General features: G+C 37.6%; 1 protein-coding gene across 3 annotated transcripts in view; it reads right to left on the bottom strand.

Moving 5' to 3' along the window:
* The window catches only part of LOC139120219 (probable G-protein coupled receptor No18), a 130,382-nt gene that overhangs the window by 32,229 nt on the left and 70,653 nt on the right, over positions 1-27,500 (bottom strand). Inside the window, exon 1 of one of the 3 annotated variants that reach the window (XM_070684424.1) lies at positions 9,540-9,677. The exons of the other annotated variants lie outside the window; for them this stretch is intronic. The gene's annotated coding sequence lies outside the window, so the exon portion shown is untranslated. Of the gene's footprint in view, positions 1-9,539; positions 9,678-27,500 lie in introns of those variants that run through there. 3 annotated transcript variants of the gene reach the window in all.

Genomic DNA, 27,500 nt, shown 5'->3' with positions numbered 1-27,500 from the left:
ATGCTACTTCTGACAGCAATAGAATTATTTATCCACTGTGTATTTCAGAGAAGCCCTACAATGACATACTAAAAGCCTCGTACAATCTAGAAATGTAAACAATGCCTAATTTGCATATATGTAAAAAGATTATGGTTACAACTAGGTGCTGATAGAATGTTGCTACTAAAAATATTTGGCTAAACATGATATATGCGGGTTTTTGGCTTATTTGCCTTGTTTTTGGTTCAGGCAAGGTTGATTAAATATTTTGTCGTCATAGAAATATTCTTCATTTGCATAAATCCAATATGGCCGCCACAAACACTTCACTTTTCTTTGTTCTTTGTATGTCCCTAATTAGTAACTATATAAGCTACTTCTGACTGCAATAGAATTAATTTTTCTTTGTGTATTTTAGAGAGGTCCTAGAATGACATACTAAAAGTCCAATACAATCTAAGATTTATAACATTACCTTATTTGTATAGATATAAACGGAATATGGGAGCAATACATTCACTGATAAAAGAAATATGCATATTGAATTGAGAAAAATGCGACATCATGTTCAAGTAATGTATGCATTTATCTTAATTTTTGTCCAGGCAATATTTTTGAATACATTTTATCGCCCGAGAAATATTCCTAATTTGCCTAAATCAAGTATAGCTACCACTGCATTTCACTTAAAAATTATATTTAATCTACACAACAAGTAGTTTTTGTTTCCACTCTGTATTGAATGTATAGAATGACAAACAAAATGACTGTTAAATCGGGAGACAGTGCATAATTTGAATAAATATAAACCTTAGAAAAGGGAACAAAATCGTTGCTGTTAATAGATTTCTTAAAAATATATTCAGCAAATTGATATTTAATTCAAGCAATTTCATTATTTAATGTACTTTTTGTGTTTCTAGGCAATGCATAAAATCATTTGAGATTCCTCATTTTACATAACTGCAATGTGCCCCTCCTACCACTTTACTTTTCCCTTTTTTGACCAAAAGTAAATGACTATATATAATGTTAAAAAACAACGGAGATCATTAGAACTAAATTTTAGTAGGGTCATGGAAGTTACATATCGCAAGTTTAAAGGCCTGTGTTGGCACCAGATTTTCTCATCAGAAAATTTAACCACAAGATTACAATTTCAAAGGAAAACAAAAGGCTCTTACACCTCAATCATTCTCTTACAGACTAGAACAAAGGCGATCCCAGGGATCGCAAAAAGTGCATTTAATGAAGTTGTGCATAAGACAGCTAATTTATCCAAATGCTAAATGGGTCATAGATGCTATACAAACCTGGTGCTGATAATCTATTTACGAAAGTGATTTAAGAGATAAGCTGACATTGTAATGACTACGTAACATCATTTTCTTGTTTTTAGTTCAGGGAATGTTTTCAAATATATCTTACAGCGATAAAAAAATTCTTATTTGCATTTGTCCAATAAGTCAACCATGTCACTTCCTTTTTCTAATTGGAACATGAATTATTCCTTCACCTTAAATACCAAGGTCCAAGAATTTTATATTCAAAGCCTAATACAATCTACATTGTGCAAAGGACTAATTTTAAAAGATTTATAGGAAATGCCTACACTGTACTAAATGTAATAATTGAAACTTGAAAGGTTTTACAATATCGTAAAGAGAGATTGGAAGTTTTTACTAACATTGCTAAATATATTTTACCTAATTTTGAGCGATTCCTCATGTGCATAAATCATATATGATGATCATTAAAATAATTTTCTTTAATTTTTCAAATTGACGTCAACTTATTTTAATTAATTATGTTATCAGTAAAATGAGAAGTTACATTAAGAGACACTACTTGTTTAAGTTATTTAATAATTTAAATTCTTCCTATCGAAAGATGTCCATTTTATAACTTGAATGAACATTTTGCTCAGTACAAAGAAATTGACATGGTTATTATTTTCTGTGTATTTTAACTCATTTTAATGATTATATACTAATAGGGCCTACAGAATGAAAAGCCCTGTAAAAATAAACAATGATTGATTCGTATAGTTCGTTTCAATTATCTAGAGAATTTGCATAATGTCAATAACATTGGGAACTTACCGGAAGATTTGGATTTTCTTAATGCATACCAAAATGCTTGGCCAAATAACCAACACTTTGTACTAAGGGAGGCTGAAGAAAATTTGTGTTTCAGCTCTATTTTCTTTTATTTTCACCCTTACCCGTATTACTAATATAGATTAAGTGTGGATAAAATGTAATTAAAGACCAGGTTGTGTGGTCACTGGTAAATCAGATATACTTTTGACTGTGTGCAACTTGCCTGTTCATGCCACATACAGAAATTTATGATAATAATGATAAATAAATTATAATGATCATGATAATATAGAGGTACAATTGTTATACTATACTGCCAATTATCATGAAATATGGATTAGGAAAGCTGTTCCTTTATCAGCTGAAAGACATTACAATCGTCAAAGGACACTGCATTTCTCAAAATTTTGAAATTTCTTGAAGACAACAATTGAAAATTAATATAAAGTCATATAGTGGACTGAAGAGAGAGATTTCCTGTTAAATCTTACCGTACACAGCCATAGCATTTGAGGAAAAACTGAAAAAAATCTGTTGACTGAATCATGATAATCTAAATCACTGGTAAAATCAAATCTAGATACTTTTCATAATGTTACATGGTCTAGCTGCTCTTTCAAATTTTCATGACCGTGAAACAAGAAAACCAAAATGTGAAGGGATTTGCATCACAGAAGCTGCCGTTAACGAGTTTGTCAATTAGGATACCAAATTTTGACATCAAATTATCATAAAATTGGTTATCCTGTATTTTGAACCTTATGGAAGTCTCACCTCAGATTGGCCAGATTCTCGATTCCTTGAGTGATCGATCTTATTGGTAATAATACAAAAGTTTAATAATCTGCAAATGGGAAGTCCATTACATAACAGCCCCATGAGTGATACTTGCACATCTAAGATCTGATATGATACGCAGTACAATTATATCATCCTATGCTTCACATCTTTTCATTGAGTTTCCTTCCCCATACTTATGGGTTCTACAATGAACTGCAGCAGCATGAATAACCCCGACAGAAAGCAAAATCTAGACTTTCTGTTGTCAACGAAAGGATTCTGGCTGTAAACAAATGAACCACCTAGAGGAAGATGTAAACAGAGAGGAAGAGGAAGAAATTTTGATATGATAATGACCATCATAATAATTGTCATCACCACTACCATCATGGTGATTCAAATGATGTTCGTATTTATACTAATGATAGTTTAATAATGAGAAGGATGATTCACAGGCACAACTGTTAAGTGTGGTGAACCATTTATTAGTAACTGAATATTTCCATCGTCATTGAAGATAATGACCAAAAGCATAAAATATTCCTTCAAAAATTTTACTGCAATCGAACATGTTGTAGGAGAAAATGACTTAAAATGACAATTGATGTCAAAAACTTGAGCACGTCCAATGATTTTTTATGAATAACCTTATCGTCGTAAAAAAAGAAGAATATCCAAAGAAAGAATTCAGATTCCTTTTATTGAAACAGTAATTCTCTGAAACTCTTCTCTTTATTCATTGCATTTCTGAATAACCAGAAAATGTCAATGGAAGCTATATATTGTAGGCTTATTGTATACAGAAGACCGTTTGTGTCAATTATGCAAATTAGGCATTTTGTATTAAAATATGCAAATAATGCATACAAATTAGGTCAACCTTTTGTTTTAGGTAATTCTTGCAAAACCTGAACAATGTCATAGAGAAAAAAAATGTTTAAATATGAACTTAAATATGAACTTAAACATGAAAAACTGTGAATATATGCAAATTACTTAATTTGCATATTCTTTATTGTTCAAGACATTTAGAAAATAACTTATTGAACCTTACTAAATTGTGTTGCAATGAAAAAAGTCACTTGAATTCAGTTTACATGCCCAAAATGTGAGTATAGCAGTCATTTTAAAGGCGATATATAGCTAATTTGAATATATGCAAATTTAACCAATTTGCACCCCTTATATTTTTCTATACTTTTAATATGTCATTAGTGAGACCTTTCCAAAGGTCATGGTGAAGAAATAATTTCTGTTGCAATTAGTCCTAGGTTAAACCCTAAATTGACTGGACTATAAGGAGAATTGACAAGGAACACGAAATGTGTAGCTGACTGTCAAAATGTACCTTCAGTATCTATTCTATTTCATTCTCTCTCTCTCTCTCTCTCTCTCTCTCTCTCTCTCTCTCTCTCTCTCTCTCTCTCTCTCTCTCTCTCTCTCTCTCTCTCTCTCTCTCTCTACTAATATTTCCTGGCATTCTGACAAACACTCCCTTTAACTTGCATCTAATAGATGAAATGTTAAAAATAAATGAATCAAAAGTTCCCCTACAATCCGTATTTGTGAAGTCGGAATATATCCACTGCTCGACAAGAAAATGTTTTCAAATCGAACATACATTCATTGAAGAATAATATACAAAAAGTAGTATAACAACATTCAGTCAAAAGGGATGTAAATTTGAAAATCGAGAAATTCTCTTTCCGTCAAACCAAAATCACTTCCGGTTTCTAAGAAGTTGGAATTTTGCGTGTCTAATGTATATTACCTTCGGTTGAACGGTTGACAAGGATAATCGTCGCAAACAACTTTACATCATTCAACATGTACCTAGACTATCTGAAGCCAAGTAATTTATATGACTTTAACCTGATACTGTGTCAAGCTTGTTTTTGAGAGTAAATTTTTTCTGTTCTTTGCCTTTCTCACTACTTGCACAGACAAATAGAAAGACAGACTAGAAACGGGTACTGTTCAAGGTGTGAACCATTAACGTAACCCCTCCATGTACGCCTCACCTCAGGTAGCTCTCGATCCTGTTTTCCGAAGAGTGCCGACCATGCACCCTTCGCTAGTTTCCGGATTTTCGCCAATTCTCGGAGTAAAATTATGTTCGGCAAAGTTCGTGTTGTAGTTGTCGTGTGGTGCTGAGCGGCATTGGCGAGCTGGCGAAAACGGAAAAGTTTTGAGCTTTGGGGAAGTGAGTTTCACCATTTTACAGATTCCTCTCACATTTTCTGACTATATAATGAGTGTGTTTAAACCAAATTTGAAAGTCTTTTATCGATACTGTCAGATTTTACTCAATGGTTTACGACTAGTCACACCGTCTTCTACAAGTTCGTCATGGGAGGAAGTGTTTATGAATCTGCTGGCGTGTTATGTTTTGATTGACGTGAAGCAGTGTTTCTGCCCTGAGAGCCCACAAAGTAAATATCTGAAACATGGTTGCTACGCGACGGGCAAAATGATGTGTCGTCTTGTCAAAACCAAAGATAAGGAGAAAAAATGTGGTCTCGTACAATTATCAACTATAGGCATGAATCTCCAAAAAGTGTGACACCTGTGAAGCTCATTTTAATGTGAAAAGGCCATAGTTTATCGAGACGACCATGAATCAAACGGCGTGCCGCGTTGATAGTCTGTCTTTCTATTTGTCTGCGCTGCTTGTCACTCTCCCCTTAAGATGCTAGCAACGTTGCAAATGCGCGCCATGACACATGGAAAAGAATGGAACCTACAAAAATCAGAGTTCCCCGATCTGCCGAAGTTTCAAAAATATGTAAATGTGTGCAGACTTTCTTTCTACTCAGTTGAATTTTTGGCTGATGACAAGACCTTTCCTTAATAAACATGGCCAGTCGTTGGATTTTCCGTTGATTATTGAGGCAAAAACTTAAAGAAGCAAAACTGGGTAAGTTTTACATGATTTTTTTTTTATTTATTTTTTATAAAATGTGTTGCTTTTATGTACTGATGATGACACTTTTAGGTTCACCTGCGCGCTCCTTAAAAGTGAAAGATGTGCTTCTTCTGGAATAAAGAAATACTTCAAATAGACACATTTTTCAAGTTGTATCTCGAAAAGACGCCATTTTGAATATCGGAATAGACACCGCTTTGGTAAACGAAATAGACACGGTTTCGGTTATCGAAATAGACACCTTTTTGGTTATCGAAATAGACAGTTTTGGATATCGAAATAGACACTGTTTTGGACAGATCACGAAGATGATATGTGGAAAAAGGCAAAATGACATTAAACTGGTCCAATAATCATAATTGACAAAATTAAAGGGACTTGTCTACTTTTTGTATCGCTCGTGAAATTTTCGAAGTAATAGTTCTCCTCATCCTGTTATTATTATATATAGGATTTAAAAAGATGTACTCTTTTTGTACCGTTAAAGGTTGTAATGTCGAACAGTTGTACGACATAATAAGAACATGAATATGTAACTACATAACCAAACCATGCCTGCTGCCGTAAAGGAGCATCCAGTATGCCAGCTTTTTTCATAATTTCAGATAGTCTGCATTTGATTCTCTCGGTAAAAACGCTATTCTTAGTTCTATCATATAACGTCACGCGGACAATGGACGTCCTTGCGATAGGCTGTCACTACTATCTGAGAGTATCGACTTTAAAGAAAGATTACAAAAAGAAGCTTTGTTTCTCTCTATCCAAGCCATCAGCAATTTTCGGTCGACCGCGCGAATCGCTTTGATCGCACTGGCAGTGTTATTTGAGCCCAAACTGACGTACAAACTACCGATCGCGCAAACTTTTGTAAGACCGACATTTATAGCGTCAGATTACATGGACACTGCCGTTTCATTTCATGGTGTGGCGCTTCCGCCACAAGCGCGCAATCCGAGGAAGTTCTCTCGTGTACAAAACTCCAAAACCCCACAGGGAGGGACTGTTGCAGGAAGTGTAGCTGCAACATGTAACGATCTGTGATAAAAGATCTGTGCCTTCCAATACCTTATAGGCATTGTACTGAACTTCAAGTTGTGTCACGTGACATATAGTTATTTCAAGGAAGAAGTATCTGGAGAATCCCCGAACAGCTGTGTCTTGCTGTATCTCATGCAAGTTCCTCACACGATTGATAAGATGCAGGTGCGACGGGTGCCCATAATCTCGGGGAAGTGGCACTTGTATTTTGGCGGGAAGCAAGCACGACCTACAGACTTGTAATTACGATTTTTGCTTTAGGAGCACCAGTCACTTCACACCGTGTGATACAGGCTTGTGGTTTCAAGAAAATCGCTCGACTACCTCTATCGCAAAAAATAATTGTCGGCTGTCGCTCTCTGTAAAGCATGTCTTGACTTGATGTACTGAAGGGGGACACTGCAGCTGCCATCACGAGAATAAGATGGCGTTCGTGACAAGGAGGTTGAAGGGAAAGTTTCTGCAACGTCTGCAATATGCCACAAGTGACAATATGAGTGTGTTTGCGTTTCCCCGCTTGTGAAGAGTCGCTCATGGAAGCGATCGGGTTTCTCGACACGAAAACGTGAGGTATAAAGAAGCGACATTAGACTAAACAAAATCTTAGGGTTGCAGGATCTTTTAAACATGTTTATTTCGGGGGTTCACAATGCTCTGTGGTCATGCATTTTCTTCAGTTTGAGAAGACCGTGTTCATGTATGTGCGCGCCAACCATTTTGATTATGCGATGGAAGAAGTCATGTTTAGGTCATACTAAATCACCGTTCAGTTTTGAAACGATTATTCTTCAAAACCTGTCAATATCTTGTGCTGACTTCCAATAACCTGTGTCAACTAATTATCGTGTTCCCGAAAGTTCAAAATCATAGTACCGATTTGAGGCAATCTTTGATCTTTTGCATATAATTATTTGCAATATGTCGATCTTCAGTTAGCGATATTGTATCTGTAGTATGCGATACAACGGTCTTTTCCTGAGAAAACATCATTGCCGCTGAAATCCTTGAGTGATATTTATTGTCAAAATATTTGTGCTGCTGGTACGCTGCACGTTCACTCGTGACTAGAGTTTATTTAAACATTTCTTTAACAAACACTTTGCCATCGTTAACAGCTCGAAGTCAAGCATTTGTACCTTGACGGTACGTCGTTGATGGCTCGTCAAAATACTTGGCAATCTATTTTGCTTGTTTGAGATTTCAGCTCTGCGAATTGTACCACGAAATTTGATGATGGCGAGTCTTATACAGTCAATTCAAAGTGACGCATTGCATAAAAACGTATCATCGTCTTTTTAATGATCATCATCGTCACCCACACCATCTAGCATCATCCCAGTTACGTTACTAACTTAATTGCCATAATCATAAAGATAGACAACATTTTTATCGTTGTCGCCGCTGCCATCGCCGTCGCCACCGACATCACCATCATCATCACCACCACCACCATCATCACCATCATCATCATCATCATCATCATCATCATCATCATCATCATCTTTATCGTCATCATCATCGTATTCATAGTCGCCGTATATCATCGTTGTCATCACTGACGCTTTCGACACCATCAACACTATAATATTCGCCGTCATCATCGCCACTATCATGATTACAGCGATTGCCATTGACATTGTCATCCACGTAACACAAGTGTCCCTCACACTTGTAAACATGGTATTGGACGGTAAAAGCAAAACTACCGCCTGATACCTATTTTATTTTCTGTTTGCCTTAAACACGAATTACATTATATAATATTATATTGTTTTCGTTCAAAAATCAGTATTTAAAGTTAAGGAAAGTCGTCTTGTAAGGCACTCGACGCGGCAGTACGCAATGAACTAGGGGTAGCCGTACACTAGTTTCGGGAGCGACTATGAATACAGCGATACATAATCCATGTAACATCGACAAGCCGACTCTCGCATTCCGACTAATTGGGTCGTTTTGCCACAATTACGCGCACACACTGGAGATCCTGAACGTAATGCTTATTGGCAGTTGTGTTCAGATACAAGGGCTTCGATATTCGCTCACCGCAGTGCTGACATCGGGAGATTCGAAGGCTAGTCTCCTAGGAAATGAGACACGGAGAAGCACGGCGGTTCACATTCGAGTCCGTGTTCTTCAAGTTTAAACGCTGATGGATCGCCAGGTAATAGGAAAATTGCACACATAAAAATCTTCAATTGCCCATGACCGTTATATTCCAGCATTTGCGATTGTCGAAAATGAAAGATTTTACCTGGTCAAACGCAACGATTATCATTCCTTACATCCTAACAGGGTGATGACTCTAATTTTCGAAAGAATACAGTAACAAAGGTAAGAAATTTAACTATTTATCCAGCATTTGATTTGACATGACTGCACTGTAGCAAAAGCAGACTAGGAAAGGTGGGCGGCAACGCTCAAAGGACGTAAAATAGATTTCATATATGGAGAGACATTGTAAATAAAATATCTCTGACTTCAACGTGACACGTCGAAGGGCTCTGGATAGGTACAGTAAGACATTTGTAAAGTATCGGGCAATTTCTTGTACACTGCCTATATCGCAAACGAGATATAGTGTGTCTCGTACGGACTTATTCTTCGCTCCGCGTTGTAGGTCTTGTTCGAAGCTGTGGATTCCTTTGAACTTTACTCGTGGTGTTAAAAGATTCTTTTATAAAAAGCACGCGCCGTATATATACATTCCTTACCTTGTTCACCACTCCGAGATAAAGAATTTCCTGACGCAGCAGAGAGGCGGGTCGAGCCGACAACAGAAGCTGCACAGAGCGCCCTACCGCAGCTCTTCCAATGCTCGGCTAGATACAATATATCATAGCGAGCTGTATGAGCGTCTGTATTATGCCGAACGGTTTTGTTGGCAGATCACGTGATCATGAGCCCTTTCACTCGCATCATTCATGCTTAGCAGGCACCGAGATTACGGGGGCCAGTAAACTCACGAAGCCAAAATTTGCGATATGCTTTGTATTATTAATTTTTGAGATGGCTTATCTCCGCGTTGACGACGGCCAACGATCTGCCACGTCTGCTGTAATCTCGAGAACTCATTTTTTTCTACCGACAAAATATCTAGCAAAGACGGTAAGCGGATGTCGAGAATTTGATCAGCGGCACACAGAGCCTGACCACTTTACATATGGATTTCCAGGTGTGCCGGAAAAAATGACGATGTCTAGTAAATTTTTTATGTTCAGGATATGAGTGACAGGCAGATGACTTAGGCTTATCCGATGCGCCTCACCAAACTTCGATTACGTTGGGCATAACTCGGAAAATGACGCAACTTTTGACATGCGACGAACAAGTCCATTATGAGATTTGACCGTCAACATAGTTTTATTTCTCCGCCCATAGATGAGGTCGTCATGGCAAACCCAACCAGTAAATTTTGCTTCTCTGTGTGTTGGTGTGTATGTGTTTGCGTTTTGGGGATACAAATTGTGTTTGCATGTGTGTGTGCGTTTTTATTCAGTTAGCCGGGATATCGCTTCAGTTTCTGTGTAGACTTTTCAAACACTGGTGTGATATTACATTTAGTTCCTCGCAGAATTCATGAGAACTGACTCCTCTTACAGCTGTGCTGACCATTAGATCGCTGCTTATATCAGCAAACCAAATGATTCCATTCGCATTTTGATCAGACAGAAGTCAATAGTTTTCCACTGCCTAATTTTAAAAGTGGGTCAATTTGTTTTTTGGTAACGCTGGGCCCAACAAACCTAGGACGGACCGCATCACCGGTTCCGAGTTTGACGTGACGTCGATTGAGGTTTCGCACATCACTTTAGACATAGAAACGAGGTCAGTAAGTGGCTTGGGCGTACCATTTTTAAGAAGGGGTGCCAGGATACATTTTAAGAGGATCATCCGTCAAACACAGGATGATACCGGACCGATTCGAACTGCAGTTAGTCAAGGAAGATTTAAACACTGTGATTTAAACCAATTTGGAAATGGGATTTCCTAAATTCGGGTCTGTGTTTTGAAAGTGGTGTTCAATCTCTTTGCTACGCTGGCGAAGGGGATGAATTATTCATATGAGAATGAAGATACACGAATCTCGTCCTTTCTTGTAAACTTGAGTGATGACTTCACTTTCAAAAGATACAGCAAAGAATGTAATGAAGTATTTTCATTTTTTATTTGCTTCTGAAAAAAATCCCTAAATGAATACCTGAAACAAAAGTTACTCGCAGGATAGTGTAAATGATTTAAGGCTGACACAACTATACTTTGATACGAAGCAAACATGATCAATTTCAGAACGATAGAGCTAGTTGATTAATTTTTCTGTCAAAGAACTCTGCTTTGCATCTTACTTTCATCTAAAATGCATTAATAGGATTGCCTTGTTTGAATTCAATTGCACACCGCTTTCAGAAGGAATGTCAAAACGACAATACACACCCATACTTTTCCTTTTATGAAAAAAAAACGCGGATCTTGAGAATGATTGCAAAGTTTGCCTTCCGGTATACGAAATACTTCTTACAGACTGGAATGGCAATCCCGCCGTCACGTCTACACGTAGCCCGGCGAGGATAACAATATGCCGTAATAATAAGCGTGAGTTCACTGAATAAGAGGGCGGGAAAATATATCCCTCCCTCGTCTTTGATCCAATTTCCTGCAGTTGATGTCAGTTTCCTGGCGCACGTCGTTTACAGTTTCACACTTAAATTATTCAGGTTCGTTTTTTTAAAGATTTTGAAATCTTCTCCCAGAGAACCTGTAGCGGCTGTCGCGACTCGGAGAAAAAAAAGATCCTCGTTACTTTGCTAAATGGCTGCTTGGCAACTGTAGCATGCTATGCAAAAGTACGGCGTAAGGTGGCGTCGTAACACTTGGTTCTTTGTAATAAATATCATTTTCATTAGCCTTAAAGTGGTGCATTTACAGTCAATAATATTTTCCAGGGCATTTTGCGCGTCTATTTTCGTTGTCTCTATTTTCTACAAACTGAGTATTACCTGCAGATAACAAGACAGCGCTACAAAATACCACGGAGGCAGACTTTGTACATCATTCGATAAGCTTATCTCCAGCTAAATGGCCGAGAGGCAAGGTGTCTGAAGAAGAAATTAATAATAATAATAATTGGACTTATCGATCTATAGTATCAGAAATGAAAGCCCTGGGGCCAAGAGTTGTGACGACTCGAAAACCGTTGGAAACATTCGTCGCAAATATCAATGCGTCTAGTTAATAACCACGCCAAAAGTAAAGCATCTCTTCAAGGAAACTGTTGATATTTGTATAGTTCACATGTTTAATTCCATGCAGCGGATGCACTATTTCGTTCTTATCGCTTAGGGTAACTTCTCAAAGCACAATGTCTTTTCCTCTTAAAAAGGTGGTAGTGTCCTACTTAACGGAGGGCGGCAAAAACAGTCAACTTTTCATCTCATCCTACAGAGTTGTAGTGAAATGCTCCACGACATTAATACCGAGTCTGGATCGGGTAATTCCAGGCGATACGTGTATTCTTATCGACATTCCGATTAGTACCATGTACCCAGTGAGGCACATGTTTTCTGGAACTTCTGGAGTTGCAATTAGTACGTCTTTGTTTTTCTCGGATAAATAACACGCAAGAAATCCTAGTGGGGGCGCTGTTTAACATGAAGGAGCATAGTGAGTTTTTATGACTTCATCAAATGATAATGGTGATGATGATAATCATGATGATAATAATTATGATATTTATAAAATTAATTACTATTAGAATTCTAATATAATACTAAAATGCATAATAACGAATTTTAACATGCGCTGGAAAAATCAGATACAGAGATATCATGCCAGAAAATGCCAAGACGTTTTGACCGGTTGACCTCGCTGTTAATTTTATGCAGGAAATTACAATAACAATGCTTGGTCGAATGACGTATTGCCTTGAGGGCGGGATCGCCAGTGGTATAGGGGAGGAGTACCTTTCCCGATGGTGATAAGTGGTGCAGATTACCGTCGCCGAGGTGACTGGCGTATACGCGTGCCAAAAGACACCTATGGTTGATTTCCTGTTGACCGGTCGGATGGCAGAGTTGCAAATACCTTGACTGAACCACTTGGTTTTTTGTGGGTGTCGGTGGTACTTTGACAATAAAAGTAAAGATGCACAGATATTGAGTTTATTGTCTTGTTTATGAGCGGCCAGTATTTCCAACAGCATGAATTACGTGCATTTGCCCTAGGAGAAATCGAATGTAACCACATTCCTTAAGCTCGACGTACACTTAAGTGCCCCAAAGAACCATGGAATCACCCGACTTTCGATTGAAGAGATGAGTTTTGCCAAACCGCGTATACAGAAAAAGTGGCAGATGACTTTATTTTTAGAATCATAGACAGTAGAGCGAGATGTAAAAAATGTGAAAGAGGCTCCCCACCTAACTATTCTAAATGTTTTTGTGTCGAGTTTGTGTTTGATTCATTTCGAAAATGTGTTCCTACATTCTTATCCCATTGTGTGTGTTAATAAAAATGTTTGTTTCGCTTTGGATATTTGTAGAGAAGTTTGGATTAGTGTGTACGGTAATGTTTTGTTTGTGTGGGGAAAGCTTATGGCGAGACGCAGCCGGACTTATGTTGTTACAAAAGTTGATAGAGTCGCCCTTTGACGCTCGCGTTTCGAAACCCGAGTGTGGTTTCTCATCAGTCGCAGTGTAGATTCATTCCTTAGTTTGTGTTTGTGAAAATTTATTTTAATGCATTTTAGTGGTCTTGCTTTTCGATTAGCGAGGCAAGTATATTAATTTTTTGTCACGTTGTGAGTCCGTTTGGTGGTTCGGTTTGTTTGTTCTATGTTTCTTTACTTCGGTAAATTTTGTTTTGACTGGTGTGTCTTTTAGATTATTGCGGAGGTTTTTGAATTTTTTGGCAATAAGTACCACTGCGGGGTACGGATTTTATGTTTAGATACTTACAAGTATCCTGGTTGATGTGCTTGTTCTCATACATTTGATTAATAGTTCTTTTACTTTGTTTACTGTTTGTTCTGGCTTGTTGTGTATAATACTGAGTGTTGCGTAATTGCCTTTCGCATTCGAGTACGTAATCGTTTGTGTTGACAATGACGAAAACCCGACCCTTGTCGAAGGGTTTTTTTTCCCGAAATTTGTCTATTGTTTGCAAGCTGGTTTATCGCGATTCTTTTAGCGCGCGACATGTTTTGTTTCCTTGTTTGAAAGGGTATCTCTAGAAGTGCGAGTTTAGCAGCTTCAGATAGCTTTCAAGTTTTTGTTTTTTGTTGTTCGTTGAGCCCAATTTGACTTTTCTTTGAATTGGTGTTGCGATTGTTTGTGTCTCACGATGTAGCGTAGTCACATTTTACGACTTTATTTGTTGAAATCCTGAGGTGGTTTTATTCTGTTTGGTTTTGTTGGTGTCCGAATTAATTTTAAGGCTTTTGCCTAGTACTATTTTACGGAGTTTCATAGTTTGAGCATGAGCGATGATAGGTTGTTGTTGAATTTCATGTTGCTGTCGGCTTTTCTTTGGAAATAGCTGATTTATTTCCACGGCCATTTTTTCTGTTACGTTACGGTGATTGTTTATTTTGTATTTAATGTTGTGTTACAGTTGTTTGTTATGTGTACGATTTTTGTTATTTCTTTTAAGTGTTTGTGTGTTCTATGTAATTTTGTGGGTTTTTTGGGTAGTTCTCTTTTTGGAGTATTTGGTGGCCCTGAAAAGGGCCGCTTGGTATGGGCACAGTCCCTCCTTGGTGGAGGGACTGTGGTATGGGTTTTTGTTAGCGCTTGGCGCGTTTGTTTTGGCGATAAGCCTAGCTTTTTTATGCTTCTTTTCGCCGATTCGATGTGCTTGGTGAGTAGGTGTTTGCCGCCTTCTTGTCACTGTGTGTGCGTACATGGACGGTCTGCATAGCCCTTGAATGTGGTCTCGATTTTACAATCAAACTTACAATTTAGGAGTATATATCAAAACTGATAAACGATTTATGTTTTCACATGGGTTCACAAAAAGTTTTGCCCCGGTGTTCATTTTTGGCCCAGGAATTCCATCTACCTACCGGCCTACCCTTTGCAGAGTAGTAAGCTTATGGGGCAAGTAAACATGGATGCGCCGGTGCGATTCAACGATCAGCCTGTATATAGGGTCGAACGTCAACAATTTTACGGCTCGGACTATGATTTTATAAGTTTATACACAGTCCCTCGTGGATAGAGGGACTGTGGTTTATATAAAAAGTATAAGGCGCGGGGTATTATATATTGACTGATTACTGTAGCTATAGATAGGCTACATTCAGGACGGGCAGCGACGGGCAGTAATTAGTAGGCAAAACAGGTGGTTTTCACCGTGGGCAGAACTCGGTGCAATGATACTGAACATTAATAGTAAGCCTGTCACCTTGAAGGTAATACTGTAGGTGAAACAAGGACTTCAAACGCACGATGATACAAACAACACCACAAGTGAAACGTACACGTAGAAATACACGCGTTCCTACGTTGTGCCCACCCGGGCCACGTGATTAAAATATGACTGATACTGCTGGATAGTGTTAATTGGGTCGGTAAACAGTCAATTAATAGTTTAATTGACTACCTGGGTGATTGGCAGGTCGTGTCCAACGACGCATATGCAAAGCAGGCCAAAAGACAAAAGCCCCCAAAGTTATTGACAGCTGGCCAGGGGTCACCATGAATACGTAATGAAGCTTCACTACGCAGAAACTGCGTAGTCAAGCCCTTCTTAACCGGTCAAATCGTCTTGGCATTTTCCCTCATGTTAGTAATTAACATGTTTTGATAAAATTTGATTCGAAAACAAACCCCAGGAGAGTAAATATAGTGAAACTAAACGAGAAGAGTTTCCTGACAGTGGAGGACAGCGGAGGAATAAGAGAAAAATTGAAGAAAAAGTAATAAAATAATCGACGATGTTGATTTTCTTCAAATGCATCGATATTAGCCTATGTCCAGAGGGCGATAGTTGAAAATATATATGATGCGGGTTGACTGTCGTCATTTTCAATAAATATGGTTTATCGAATGGTCCTGGATCGATGTTTGATATTTAATTCTTCCAGTAAGATTTTTTTTCGGTATTTTTGTCACAATTTTCTGAAAATATGCTCACGATTTCGATGAATATTGTATGGCTATGGTAACCAGTCAAACAGCAAAAAGTTAAACGTGTGATGCTGACCGGCGCGGTCAATAATGACTTGGAATGCCGATATCTAACCTTCGCAAAAGAGAACGACCGAACACATTTAAACACAATCTCTGTGATCGTGCATTGTTTCCGCTAGTCGTGATACAGTCTAACTGTGGTACTCGTCGGCAGGAGTATGATATGTGACGAGAAAATTACTATAAAATATCACACTTTTAAGAAGTACGACCTTTGTGATTTACTACGTTAATTTAACATTTATATACATTCAACATATGAGAATAAAAGAGGGTCCTCGGGAGCAGTTAGAGAAGGCAGTAATTTTCAAAGATTGTTTGGAAGTCGCTTCAATTATTCAGCTTTTGGTGGAGAAAAAAGATGACCAGTCTGCGTATAATGCATGTGACAAAGCGCACTTCATCACATTTATTCAATCAAGTTATCCGTGTTTTCTTCGATTTATGGTTATTGCGCAGCTGCAGTTAACGAAGACTGAATCGTTATTGTGAAATATGTGAATCTCTCAACTCGATTGAGCAACAAGGGTTAATGCTCCCGGTCGCTTTTGTGGTTTGAGGTAACCCTCTTCTCGCAGGAGAAGGTCCTAAAGTGTTGCCAACGCACAAAGTCAAGGGAATTTGAAACACTCTTTTTTACACGAATGAATAAAAATGGGAGTCACTGTACACAATGTTGCTGTAGAGCAAAGTACCTAATTTTTACTAATATTTGATGCAAAAAGAACACCTCATGTTAACTCTATGGGAAAAATAGAAATTTTAAGACAAGACAAACAAGACGATTCTGACTACGTCATTCACACACTAGGCGTCAAAATGAGCCTACACAAGCAGAAGATCAAGAAAGTGTCATAAATAATCAACATTTTACAGTTCCAAATTCTGTCACCAAGAAGAAATTCCACCTAAAGAAGTTATATGTTTGTCATTCACACATTTGATTGACACTGTTCAACACAACACGCCGCCACTGAAAGAAATGATACGATGAAGAGGGACCCTGAATTGTCCTGCTTAGTTGCTTGAGGATGAACGACGGCCTGTCAGGAGTGTCACTCTGCCATTTGAAGATGAACTTAGCGCCGCTGAGACTTTAATCAGCTTGCTCAACTACAGCATTATACTTCATTAGCCGCGTCGCGTTGTGTTAACCCACTGAAAGCTTGGATAGAGAATTTTTGAAATATGAAACAAAATGTGCGTGGCCACAGTTCAGTGATTTTATTAAACTTGCTTGCCTGAATGTCACTTTTTTTCTTTTTGAAAGCTCCTTTTAAACACCGGGGAAGTTGTTTTAAATAAGGACGATTAAGACTTTAATCTACATGCCTCCGCCAGATCTGAATGTGGGTCAGTCCTCTGTAATAACCCTGTCGTGCAATGAACCTTGGGACTATTATAACGGCATGGCATCCCTGCTCGCTATTCAGTGGATAAAATTAAACTTTCATTGTGGCTCTGATCCTGGGCTAATCCGATCAGAAATTATTAAAATCTGACAAAGGTGGGCTCAAATTCTCCTGCCCAGGTGTGCGGGACTCATACTGCTGGGCTGTCAAAACATTTCATGATAAAAATGATTATTTAATGGTGGGCTGACTTGTCGCAGCTGTTTCGCTCTAGGCTAACTTTTGAAGGTGAGATACGGGAATTATGCCAGCTGTCATCAACCATGACCACTGGCAACGCATGATGATATCAGATTTGATTAAGATGACAATTAGAAAAAAAACAGATCACGTGAAGAACTCTGCATTTCAATGGCCTAGAGGAAGATTTCTGGCTAAAAATAAATCCCCAGTGACCCTCACGCACGGCAAACCCTGACTTTTGTATGTGTGGCTCGTGCTTCGTCGATAATTACGATGGTTAGGCAGTCCCGATGTCAAGACTAACTGCCATTAACGTTTTCAAATCTGACGATCACTGTGTACCGCCCACTAAAAGAGGTTCTGTAACAAACCGCAACTTTGCGCATTGCAAAGAACAAGTAAGTATATTAATAAACAAACAAACAAACAGTGAAACAGTGTCAAGCAGACACACACATATACACACACGCCATATATATATATATATATATATATATATATATATATATATAATATATATATATATGTGTGTGTGTGTGTGTGTGTGTGTGTGTGTAAACAAACCCTCAATATCTTTATTAATATTGTTATTATATTATTATTATTATTATTATTATTATTATTATTATTATTATTATTATTATTATTATTATTATTATTATTATTATATTATTATTATTATTATTATTATTTTAACACCACCTAGAACTCTTGTATAATGGTACGTCCCACCCCCATAAAGGCATGCATTCTGAGGGCAAAACTAGTCTAATGTTTTCTAGATGCATGAAACGTAAGTAAGAGACATTTTTAATTTGTCCTTTAAGTAATTTATGTTATCATTTATGACGCTCTGCGTTTAGCATCGAGTACTGTAATTTTCCACAAGGACATCTGTGTACATCACGTCTGATGTAGCGATCATCAGCGATCGCCGTCTGATGATCGCTACAGAGAACATACGTCGTATAGCGTGAAACTCCCAGTAATGCATAAGTCCTGTTTTCAGCTTGTCATCAATTTTTACCATAACATGCTCTGTCACACAGGCATTGAGCACAGATTTACCCCGTCAAGATTTCCCAACTTTAGGATTATACATATATTATATATACTCATCTGCGTAATAATATATATATATATATATATATATATATATATATATATATATATATATATATATATATATTTATATATATATATATATATATAATTATATATATATATATATATATATATATATATATATATATATATGCATGCATGCATGCATCTAAGTATCTATGTGTTTGTGTGTCTTTATCAAGGTTAACGTTTCCATACATGTAGCTATCGATTCTTCTTCTTCCCATAGGTATGTGGACAAAACTACGCATGTCGCATCAATCTTTATACAAGTACGGCTTTGCTTCCAATAGCACGTTTGTGCGAAAGTGTGCACCAGGGCTCATAGAGACCGCAAGCGAGCTGTCTTTTGCAAAACCTACCTGGGGAAAGAGCTGTTCATGATTGCCGCGGGCACGTCAATCGAACGTTGTGGGTAGCGGCCATATAAGCGCGAGGTTTCAATCGGGGAAATTGTGACGTATAAGAACGACCGCACAAATAACTGTAATTAATAGAAAACCGTTCGAAATGAACCGACCGCCCAAACCTGACAGTCATAACGTATCATGATTTCCCTGAAAATTTCTGGTTGAAATCATCGTAAAAATATGATAAAAATACATCGGTTCAGCATCAGATTCTGTCTTTACAAAATGACTGTTGTCGAGGATTACGAAGCACTCACCTGAATGTGGATTCCGATTGCAGTACTCACCGTGAACACTCAGGCTTGATCATATAACTGACGCGCAATGAACGGATAGCCGACAATGTGAATGGCAAGCACGTGACTGCGGTAGATTCATTAATTATTAAGTTCGATTTGAGACGCGGCCGTTGCTTGGCTACAGCGCTTTTTATAGCCGTCGCTGAAAATCAACAGCCTGGGAGGCGGGGGTGTTGAGGCTGGGGACACGCAAAGTGGCAAATCTTAAGCAATGCCATATGAAAAAGTAAGAGTATATCCGAGCTCATTCATTAGCACGTCCGATAAAGATATGCCTAGCATTGTTAATGTCGAAGAGGGGTATTCCTCGTGTTAACGTTCAAGAGGGAAGACGGAAGTCTTCTGAACCCGGAAAACCGGACATCCTTCGGTAATGAAACGAAAAAACAGCATGTCACTACGAGGCGCCAAATGTAAAAATAATAATTTACATAGAGACATACATACATTCATATATAAACACACGCATATATATATATATATATATATATATATATATATATATATATATAATATCAGTGTTGTCCTTATATTTAAAAGTAGCCGGGTAATTAAAGAAAGTAGACGGGTGGACTGCGAGGGAGCGAAGCGACCGAGCAGCGAGTGAGCGTAGCGAACGAGGGGGGAAGAGCGCGAGAGGGGGGTGTCCCCCCTCTCGCAAGGCGAAAAATGAAATTTTGGAGTGGAAATGGTGTTCTTTGGTGGCATCTGAAGTGACATTTAGCTGAGACTGAAACAGTACTTTTGCTGTTTGTCTTAGACATGGCTCACATACAACAAAACAAACAAACATGATTTTGTTTTGTTTGTATTATTTATGACACACTTATGGTTTTATTTGCATTGAAGATTTAACATTTAATCTTAAATCACCTGCAGTCTGCTCATTTCATTGCTCATTTCCCAAAATCAGGATGGAAAATTCAAAATACCGACAGTATTCTAATAAAAACACATTCGCTTTTGTTAAAAAACATCGGTAAGATAATTCACTGTAACAGTGTTCGCATTTACGCAAAAAAAAATGCGTACATAGAAAACTCATAACAATGAAAAAATGCGTAGAGAGACGATCCAATACATAAGAATATTTACGCATTGGATTGAGTCTCTACGCATTTTTTCATTGTTATGACGAGCGATAGTTTCTGAAACTTATGACACAAAGTGAGTGATTAACAGAAATGTTGCAATAAATTAAATGCAAACCGTGCGCGATCATCGCGTCTCGCTGTCCCCAAATTTGTTCAAAGCAGGTATGCAGCATGGCATCGGAAGGAAACAACTCTATTTTCTTTCAAATTTGCTCCACAAGTCCGTGAAAAAAAATAATGCAGAGGGTCCATCGAGAGAGGTTAAGATTTCGTCCGTAGCGAGAACGTAACGTAGAGTGGCGACGCGTTCCGTACGCGTAACGTTCTGCACAGATTCGGATTAAGACTTCACCGGCCCCGTCGCTTTGCTTTCCACGGCAGCAGTAACTGGCAAGCCGAGCAAGGTTCACATGTCTGTATTCACCTAACGATCTACAGTCTACTGAAGTTTATATACAAACAATTTCATGTCGCTCTATTTTGATTTTATAGACTTGAAGCAATTCTAGATTAAGACGTATGCGTGCCGACTCACACACCCGACTCACACAGTCGCATTGTCTACAGGATTTTGCCCTGATATCAGGTTAATAGAACACAGAAATAAAAACCTGAAATCCCTACTGAAATTTTACTTTGTGTTTGAAAAACCGTGAGGTAAAACAAATGACAATGTTAATTTCAGTCCAGACTGAACGTTATCAGCAGTGCAATGTAACGTCTACCACGCGTGTGCCGTTGTGTGCGAGTGGAGGTACTTTTTCCTTTTGTTACCTAAAATATCTCAAAATCAGACGGCGATCGATAAAACCACGAGCAACAATACAAAACGAAAGGAATGTCAGTTTTGAATATCAAGTCTATGGCGAAGCGAGCGTGAAAATCGCTCTCGGAAAAGGTGTACGAGAAAAGTGGCCGTTTCACGTAGAATACGACTGCCAAACGACAAGTGAACGCGTGACATCATCAGAACATGATGAGAGCGCGCAGAAAATGATGACGTATCCGTTCCCGTTCCGTTCCCGTATGAAATCTTAACCTCTCTGTACTATCGGCAACCAACATGGAGAACATAGAGCTAGAGAGGTGCAGTGAAATTGAACCCATGCCGAATGCACGACGTATAACAACAGGAGATCAGCGCCACTGTGATGCCGATGATGCGCCGGTTGGCAACACACATGCCTGTGACCATGGATTCTTGTACGTAAAAGTAATCAATGAAAAAAATACCCATTCAAATAAACAGTTTGTTCTTAAACTAATCAGTTCTAGCTCGTTGTTTTTAAATCTAGACAATGCGTCGGTATTGCTCTGAGAATAACTTGATTTGTTAAGAAGATCATACTCGAAGCTCGAAGTGACGTTGGCAGCCAGCGCGGCGGCGGAAAACTAGCTGCACTGTCTCATGAACTTCGAATCGTCGATCAAAATCACATCTTTTCGGCCCTTTTCTCTCACAAATTCAGCGAAATTGAAGTTTTTCACACATAAACTAAATATTGTTGGAATCAAGTATACCTTTCGAACGGGCTTTCTTCGGGAAAAAATATTCCATCGGCAAGGTGCCAGTGGTCGACGCCACATTTCTCTTTTTTCACGCCATCGTTAAAAATGACCTAAGATGACCTTCACACTAATCAAACCAATTACACTGCTCGTAACAAAGACAACACCATAGGCGCGTCCATCAGCCAATCACACTATTTAACAAATAAAAGATCGGGCTCAAAAAGCCACAAACTGGTATTTAGAAACTGTTTTATGTTTGTGCAGTTCCATGCGGGGAAAGGGATCGCGAAACTGCTAATCGTACGTGTGCCGTCTAACAGCTGGCAGTGCAATCCCGAAATTACAGGTCTATAAAATAATCTAATTACGTTAAAAGTAGCCGGGAAAAAATGCAAAACAGCCGGGTTATTTACCCGGCACCCGGCTTCTAAGGACAACACTGTATATATATATATATATATATATATATATATATATATATATATATATATATATATATATATATATATATATATATATATATATATATATATATATATATATATATATATATATATATATACACATACATACATATACATACACCGGACATCCTTTGGTAATGAAACAAAAAAAAACAACAAGCCACTAAGAGGCGCCAAATGTAAAAAAAATAATTTACATACATACACACACGCATATATACACACACGCATATATATATATATATATATATATATATATATATATATATATATAATATATATATATATATATATATATATATAATCATACGCGTACGCATAGAGTGTATTCATTCAGACATGTACCATACATGCATACGTTCATACATACACCATACGTATACAAGTACATACATAATTTCGCACAAACATGCATAAACACACACACTACACACACATACATATATTACATACATACATTATGTATGTATGTGTAGTGCGTGTGTTTATGGATGTTTGTGCGAAATTATGTGTGTACGTGTATACGTATGATACATGTATATATTGTACATGTCTGAATGAATACACTCTATGCGTATGAGTATGATTATGTGTGTGTGTATATATATATATATATATATATATATATATATATATATATATATATATATATATATATATATATATATATATATGCGTGTATGTATGTATGTATGTATGTATGTATGTATGTATGTATGTATGTATGTATGTATGTATGTATGTATGTATGTATGTATGTATGTATGTATGTATGTATGTATGTATGTATGTACGTATGTATGTATGTAAATTATGTTTTTTACATTTGGCGCCTCGTATGCCACAGAAGTCCCTCGGCGGTCAATCATCTTTTGCGTCATCCACAAATCATTGTCTTGCGAGACTAGTTATTTGGATCTCTATAAAGTTCCTTCCTTTGCGGTGTTTTACAAAATTAATACGCGTGTTGATTCTATAGAGACCTCAGCTGGCACTTTTCATCAGTCGTTACATCCGTTAGCGGTGGTCTGTCATGCGTTCATGTCTGAAGTATTAATTACCCAAGTCCAACGAAATATTTCACCGTGCTACAAATTACGAAATTGAATGAGCATTTGTAATCTAAACAAAAGCTTATTCTTATCTATGGGTTTCCAGCCCAGGATGTGTTTTCTTTATTGTAGAAAACCAGATAATTTTTGTCGGGAGTACATATTATTGATGTACAGAATTTACTTGTACGATAAATACCTCAGATCTTGGATGAAGGAGACACGGTAACACTAGATTTACACGACAACCTTACCAACGAAAGATATCATCTTCCTAGACTTGGTTCAAGTCGGTGAATTTTTAAAAAAGAAACTCATTTATAATAGTTTCTCTTGTGTCTCTCCTATTTCGTACAAACCTATTCCGAATTTGGCAGCCCAGGCAAGGTTTTCCCAGCGATTGAACGCGTTAACTTGAGACTCTGTAGTAGTGAGTTAGTTTCTGCCGGATTCCGGGTGAAACTCTCTGTATAGCGTTCACCCCACTCATCGCGACCACTCTTCTAATGCGTTTCACACGAAAAGAAATCACTAATCTTCGCATCCACTCCACTAAAACATTCCAAAATCACAGACTTGAACCAATTCTATCAGCTTACATAAATCAGCTTCTTCCGTTATATCCATCAACGTTATTAAAGTCCCAATAGCTGCGAATTTTATGCATTATTTTCATGATTTTATTTTCATGACTTAGTTGGTTGTGTAAATGTGCCAACTGAAGGACATGTATGGAAGTATCACTGCTTGCTGATTAAGACCATGCCTACGCGTTTTAACAGGTTAAAATGGTGCCCCAACAGAATAGTACTAAAGATGCAGTATTTCCTGCACACACATCGTGATCATAAAGGAAACAAGCATGATGCCATTTACTTGAGTACACAACACACGACGGCCAACATTTTGTTGTTGTAATCTTCATTTTCTCTGTCCCATGATTAGTTTTTGAAAATGGCGGGAAATCTAAAAAGATGTAAAAACGTTTGAATTTACAGGCCACTTTCGACACTTATGAGAGTGTTATACACTTAATCAGTCTTTAATGGGTCTTATTCGACTAAAACTCTTAGAAAACTAGGGTATTTTGAGATCGGTCTATTACACATTCGCAGCTATTGGGGCTTTAAGTTTCTAAAACATGCTTTCCGCTACATCATATGAAACTTTTTTATCAAAATTGCGATACCCCCACTCACATCAACATTTTTCAATAATCATCTCAAGAAAAATGCAATACCAGTCGAGAAGTAACGCATAATTAAGTTTTTAATTACGTACAAAAGTGACGGTGAACGTCGGTACTGTGGAGAACATAAGTTTGTTCAAAAGCAAACGTACCTATATCATATTAAATTTGTGTTGAGAAGAGTAACGCGAATCTTTCGCAGTTGTTTTTATATTTATTGCTTCAGGCTTACAGGTTTAATTTTTTTTTAGCTTGTGCGCCTCTTGAAATAAACTCAGCGCAAGCTGTAAGCTTACTGAGCCTCATAGAAGCAAAGAATCCACAAGAAAATATGGTTGATGAGCGTAATTATTTTTTAGCCGTCTGGTCTTCAAAAAGATGTTAGAAAGTCCACTCAGTATAATAGTTTCTACTCAGCGGGAAAATATGGAACGTAGTTAAGCATTTTTTATCTCTTTCAGTTATTACCAAAAAGGAACAGTGTTACTTGATACATTATCTCTACGTTCTCTCCCTTTGGCAGGAGCCCTGATAAATAACATACCTAAATCTAGCTATTAAATAAATTAAAATGCGTAATTAACTTACTGTAATGTCGAATGATTTGGTAGTTAATGAATTTCTTGCTTATATGTCTGACGGAAATGCAAAAAAAAGAAGGTAAAATGTGTGAAAAGTAAGAGTTTTAGGCTGAAGAACGTTCCATCCAGGAATAAATTATTGCATTAATGGATGAATTAATAGGGACACATCATAAAATTATTTCCCTTTCGAAGTGAGATCTCGGGAAATTTTGGTATTTGATTACAACTTTAAAGTTGCAAAACATGTGAAAAGTTCGATTTTGCATGTAAGTGTGGTATGTAATTAGTTCAGTAAACTAACGATTTTTATGAAGCCCTGCAACATTCATACGATGAAGTGTTTGTCTCGTGTTGTAAGACAAAATGTCCCGTGCTGTAGCAACGTGCAATCTCGTAACGTATCGTTGATTACGCAAGAAGGCCAATCTATATTCACATGTTTTCACCGTTGTCAGTTGGTGAGGTTGCATATCATCTATGACACTACAGCTATCAGTATTATGATGCACGTCACATTTGAAAACCAAGAATGACAGGAGAAACCTTACTGTAAAGCGAGGAACGCCAGATCGATACATGACCGCTGCGACGGCAATCTGTTCGTGTTTGAGAAGGTTGTTATGGATACAGCAGGCTTGAGCGATTGGACCTGGCAATTCATGTTCTTCTGACGCGGGGAAGACCTATCACGTGACGTCATCATCCAGCAACCAGCCACCCAGAATGTTAAATCTCGGGTAAAATAATATACGTGTATGACTCAGTGCTTCTGAAAGACGAGGCATTAACGCGGGGCAAGCACTTACCCTCGGGTTTGAAAACGAAGAAATGAAAACATATATTTCCGATAAATATCGCCGTTGGTCGGCGTTTAAATTTGCATTGCAGTAGCTCTTTGATTAAGTTCGAGGTTTTTTGGCGAGATACAAGTAAGGTATTTGCTTATAATGCTTTCAGCTGTGTTTTTCGATCACCACCAGGTTTAATCAAATTGATATTGGACACAGTGAAGAATAAATTCATTTCCTGTGGTTGAGTACACTGGCGGAGTGTACATGAAACAAACGCCTTCTAGCTACACTGCGCATCCATTGCCTCTGTCGGATTCTGAATTCATAAACATCCAACGCCGGTTACATTACTCTTGAACGAAAAAAGGCAGTTCCAGAAAAGCGCGTGTGAGGTGTGAACTGTAGATTGATAAAACTCTCCAAGTGTATGATCTCAGTTATGTGTTCCACAATATCGTGGCATTTTCGCGCTTAAATTACCAAAACAATTCTAGTTTTCCAGAGCTCTTTAGGACCTGGCGAAGTAAGTCTGAATATACATGCACTTGTACGATGAGGACCAACGCCATTGGTACATTGTTATAGCCAAAACATGCCTTTACGTTAGTTAACGCCTCGAAATTGAAAGATTTAAAGCTTTTCTAAAACATTCACCGAGAAAACTTTCAAGCAGCCCCTTTTAAAATGTTGGTCATTATGAAACTGTTGCTAGTAGGGACACAAATTACCTTATATTTTCTGATATTTGAAATTCAAAATGGCCACCATTGTAGTGTTATAGCTATGGGAGAAATAATATTCCCGATTTACACAAAAATAAGCTGTAAAATTTATTTACTTCATAAGCTTCAAATGAGTTTTACAAGTGATAGACCAAAAGAATGCTGTACAAGTTTGAGAGTCCGTATATCTGTCTCCGAGGCGCACTCCACCAAAAGTCCAAAGATGTTTCAAACAGCTTCTCCAAGGCCTAACAAATAATGCAGTGAAGGCAAGCTACTCAAATTATGGGCAATCTTCCAAACACAAATAACGAAAATTCATAACTATTTGCCCGAAGTATCAAAAACAAACACAGACATTACAAGAACTAATTGTTTTCTATCCACAAAATTGCTTATTGGAAGGTTACCAATTAAAGCCCCAATAGCTGCGAATTTGTAATAAACCGATCTCAAAATATCTAATATAAGTGTCGAAAGTGGCATGTAAATTCAAATGTACTAACATCATTTTAGATTTTCCGCCATTTTCAAAAACTAATCATGTGACAGAGAAAGCGAAGATTACAACAACAAAATGTTGGCCATCGTGTGTTGTGTATTCAAGTAAATGGCATCATGCTTGTTTATTTTATGATCACGATGTGTGT

The sequence above is a fragment of the Ptychodera flava genome, chromosome 20 (genome assembly GCF_041260155.1).
Source record: "Ptychodera flava strain L36383 chromosome 20, AS_Pfla_20210202, whole genome shotgun sequence".
Classification (NCBI taxonomy): domain Eukaryota; kingdom Metazoa; phylum Hemichordata; class Enteropneusta; family Ptychoderidae; genus Ptychodera; species Ptychodera flava.
Note: the sequence above shows the minus strand (reverse complement) of the source record. Positions and strands in the feature narration are given on the sequence as shown.